General features: G+C 44.3%; 1 protein-coding gene across 1 annotated transcript in view; it reads right to left on the minus strand.

Annotated features, from left to right (window-relative positions):
* Positions 1-4,547, minus strand: part of coro2aa (coronin 2Aa) — a 34,950-nt gene extending 30,403 nt beyond the window's left edge. The window contains exon 1 of the mRNA XM_053679938.1: positions 4,184-4,547. The gene's annotated coding sequence lies outside the window, so the exon portion shown is untranslated. The remainder of the gene's footprint in view (positions 1-4,183) is intronic.
* Positions 4,548-5,092: the final 545 nt, after the last annotated feature.

Consider the following 5,092-nt stretch of genomic DNA (forward strand, 5'->3'; position numbering starts at 1 on the left):
AAAACCGCAACCTGCTGACACATCAGGAACCCGAGTCAGCGGTTTAAACGGAGACGACTCAATGTCACGGCCGGTGACGATCATCTGAACCTACAGCGCAGTGTATTATATACAATACTGACTTCTAAACAAGTATATCTTTATAAAACGCTGCAGTGGACTGGAGATGTTCCTTCCTCGGTGTGCTCCCAGTGCTCACAGGAGAGGAGATTAGTCCTGTTCATATGAAGTGAAAGTGCATCCTGAAGTAACTCGATCTCGATCTTAACGAACCCAACACAGGAACATCCTGTGGAGTTCCTTCTGGTTTTTCTTCTTCTTGCTTTCTCTGGGAATCAAGGCATGATGTGTAATCTTAATCTGCTTCAGCAAAATCTTCCTCCGTTCTTTCTGTCTTCAAAACACATGGGACTTCTCCACAAAGTACCACAATGTTCTGGAACATTTGGAACTGGAATTTTCCATGATGTTCAACGACGTCCAAGATTTACTTTATAACAAAGCTCTGACTCGAGTTTCTTAATGTAAGTTTCCTACATTACCCACAATGCTGTGCTGATAGCGGTGCAGCAGGATTTAGCCCTGACTCCATCTCTAGATAAAGAGAGCGATGCGGCAGGGCTTTAATCCTTTAGTGTGTCCAGCTCTCTCACTTCCACGTCTGTACACACTGCTCAAACACATCAACTTCCAAAGCTTCAACTTTCTAATAACCTGAGTCAATGCCATCTTCTCATCCTCTCACCATCTCACCCTCTCATCTCATCATCTCACCGTCTCATCTCATCATCTCACCGTCTCGTCTCATCATCTCACCGTCTCATATCCTCACCATCTCATCTCAACATCTCACCGTCTCATCTCACCGTCTCACCATCTCATCTCATCATCTCAACATCTCATCTCATCATCTCACCGTCTCACCATCTCATCTCACCGTCTCACCCTCTCATCTCATCATCTCACCGTCTCATCTCCTCACCATCTCATCTCAACATCTCACCGTCTCACCATCTCACCGTCTCATCTCAACATCTCATCTCAACATCTCATCTCAACATCTCATCATCTCACCGTCTCACCATCTCATCTCATCATTCACCGTCTCATCTCAACATCTCATCTCCTCACCATCTCATCTCATCATCTCACAGTCTCATCTCACCATCTCATCTCATCATCTCACCGTCTCATCTCATCATCTCACCATCTCATCTCATCATCTCACCATCTCATATCATCTCACAGTCTCATCTCAAATCATCTCACCGTCTCATCTCATCATCTCACCTCATCATTTCATCATTCACCGTCTCATCTCAACATCTCATCTCCTCATCTCACAGTCTCATCTCACCATCTCATCTCATCATCTCACCGTCTCACCATCTCATCTCATCATCTCACCATCTCATATCATCTCACAGTCTCATCTCAACATCTCATCTCATCATCTCACCATCTCACCATCTCATCTCATCATCTCAACATCTCATCTCATCATCTCATCTCATCATCTCAACATCTCATCTCATCATCTCACCGTCTCATCTCAACATCTCATCTCATCATCTCATCTCACCGTCTCATCTCATCTCATCATCTCACCTCATCATCTCACCGTCTCACTATCTCATCTCATCATCTCACCGTCTCATCTCATCTCATCATCTCACCTCATCATCTCACCGTCTCATCTCATCTCACCTCATCATCTCACCGTCTCACTATCTCATCTCATCATCTCATCATCTCATCTCATCATCTCACTATCTCATCATCTCATCTCATCATCTCACTCTCTCATCATCTCATCTCATCATCTCACTATCTCATCTCATCATCTCATCATCTCATCTCATCATCTCACTATCTCATCATCTCATCTCATCATCTCACTCTCTCATCATCTCATCTCATCATCTCACTATCTCATCTCATCATCTCATCATCTCATCTCATCATCTCACTATCTCATCATCTCATCTCATCATCTCACTATCTCATCTCATCATCTCATCTCACCGTCTCATTTCACCATCTCATCTCATCATCTCACTATCTCATCTCATCATCTCACTATCTCATCATCTCACTATCTCATCTCATCATCTCATCATCTCACTATCTCATCTCATCATCTCACTATCTCATCATCTCACTATCTCATCTCATCATCTCATCATCTCACTATCTCATCTCATCATCTCACTATCTCATCATCTCACTATCTCATCTCATCATCTCACTATCTCATCATCTCACTATCTCATCTCATCATCTCACTATCTCATCATCTCACTATCTCATCATCTCACTATCTCATCTCATCATCTCACTATCTCATCATCTCATCATCTCACTATCTCATCATCTCACTATCTCATCTCATCATCTCACTATCTCATCATCTCACTATCTCATCTCATCATCTCACTATCTCATCATCTCATCTCATCATCTCACTATCTCATCTCATCATCTCACTATCTCATCATCTCATCTCATCATCTCATCGTCTCATCTCAACATCTCACCGTCTCATCTCACCATCTCATCTCATCATCTCACTATCTCACCATCTCATCTCATCATCTCACTATCTCATCTCATCATCTCATCTCATCATCTCACCCTCTCATCTCACTGTCTCACCATCTCATCTCATCTCACCGTCTCATCTCAACATCTCATCATCTCACCGTCTCCTCTCATCATCTCACCATCTCATCTCAACATCTCATCTCGTCATCTCACCATCTCCTCACCATCTCATTATCTCAGTCTTATCATCTCATCTTCTCAACATCTCACCATCTCACCATCTCATTATCTCACAGTCTTACCATCTCATCTTCTCAACATCTCATCTCACTATCTCATCTCATCATCTCACCGTCTCACCTCATCCTCTCAACATCTCACCATCTCATCTCATCATCTCACCATCTCATCTCATCATGTCACCGTCTCATCTCACCGTCTCTTTTCATCGTCTCACACACCGCTAGCAAAGTGAGACTCGTATAGCGTCGTATAGCTGCAGTGCATTCTGGGATTTGAGTCTCCATGACATCTGTGCTGGATCTCTCATTAATATGATGTTTTTAGAGCAAATGAATTTTTTTCCCCAGTTAAACTCCACTGTAACTAAGTTAGCTCCGCCCACTGTGACATCATCTGGACACACAACCGGAAACTACTCACAGGAATGACGAAAGTACATCAACAACAACCAATAAATTATCACCAGCATCACTAAACACATCAAATATTCCAGTATAAACAGGTTAATGAGTCTGTGGGTGGAGTTTATCTTTAAGACTAATCCCGTACGTGCTGCGAGTCCGAGAGCGAAACTGACGCACAGAGAACACTGATAAGGTCCTTCATACAGTCCATAAATAAACTCAACCAAAATCCCAGCCAAGGGTCAACAACCGCCCGCCATACACTTTATGATTCTGGGGTTTCTTTAGAGAAGTCTGACTTTTAGATTAGACTCTAATCTACAATCAGAGGCATGATAAGCATGATAATACACTGAAACGTGTCTGTTCACATTGTTCACTCCCTCTCTCTCTCTCTCTCTCTCACACACACACACACACACTCTGCTGAACCTCTACCTCCTTATAACCTGTTTCAGTGTGCATGTGTGTGTTAAGACACACAATAACACTCACACACATACTGTATACACACACACACACACACACACACACACACACACACACATACATACTGCATACACACACTCTCACACACACACACACTCACACACATACTGTATATACACACACTCTCTCTCTCTCTCTCACACACACACACATACTGTATATACACACACTCTCTCTCTCTCTCTCTCTCTCTCTCTCTCTCTCTCTCTCACACACACACACACACACACACACACACACACACAAACACACACACACACACACAGTATTGATTGGTTAGATTCAGTTGAAATAAATCAGAATTCAGATGTAACTATTAAAGTTAATTAACTTCATTCACTCAGTCCTCTTCACCTGTCTCGCGCTCACCTCATTAAACACAAAATGCGTTAGCGCATTACACGTCTCCTCACCTGTCTGTCTCTCCTCACCTGTCTGTCTCTCCTCACCTGTCTGTCTCTCCTCACCTGTCTTACCCCCATGACCTCGTTTATCTTCCTTACCTTTGTGAGGCTCGTGCGCCGGGAGCTCAGGTGAGAGGATCAGGATCTTCTGGGTTCTCTCAGAGGTTCTCTCACACGTTTCCGCAGCGGTGTGTCTCCTCTAGCGCTCATGAAACAGCCTCGGTGGGGGGAGAGAGGGAGTGAGTGTGTGTGTGTGTGTGTGTGTGTGTGTGTGTGTGTGTGTGTGTGTGTGTGTGTGTAAGAGGTGCAGTCAGGACAAAACACACAGCGGATAAATAAGAGAGATAAAATCCAGCGCTGCGGGACTGATGAAGATGATGAAGATGATGATACCTGCAGACGGAGGCGGAGAAACCTGAGCGCGCGCCGTGTCTCTACAACCGGCTATACACGCCTTGTTTCGGCTTTCCTCCCAAACCACGCCCACTGCGACGCCCCGCCCTTGCCTCAGGTCTGACACGCTGCCTATTGGACAACCCAAGAAGCGCTCGTGAGAAGACTTCCGCTGTGGGATTGGCCGGCTCCTCCAGCGCTTGCGAAAGAGTTCTGCTCTGTGATTGGTCGGTTCCGCCAGAGCACGTGGAGACGTTCTGATCCACTGTGGAACCCCAAAAGGGTCACAAGCGCGTGACCCTGAAACAATAATAATAAAAAAAAAGTGTTTCAAAGCTTTTTGGTTTTATGAACACCAACACAACAAAATATCCACAAAAAAAGAAAAAACAAAAAAAAGGAAATAGTAGTTTTGGAGATAAGCGTGATTCCTTTACACCCCACTTCCATCAGTAAGAGTCAGTAATATTATTTTTCTCCCACTCAGATGCGTCAGATGTCTCCCGGTGACGACCCTGTGGCTCTGTCACCATCGGCGACGCTTACCCTCGACCTCGCCTCAAACACATACCCGAAAACTCCAAAATCACACACTGTCTCATTATCTAAGATTAA

Source organism: Ictalurus punctatus, chromosome 3 (genome assembly GCF_001660625.3).
Source record: "Ictalurus punctatus breed USDA103 chromosome 3, Coco_2.0, whole genome shotgun sequence".
Classification (NCBI taxonomy): Eukaryota; Metazoa; Chordata; class Actinopteri; order Siluriformes; family Ictaluridae; genus Ictalurus; species Ictalurus punctatus.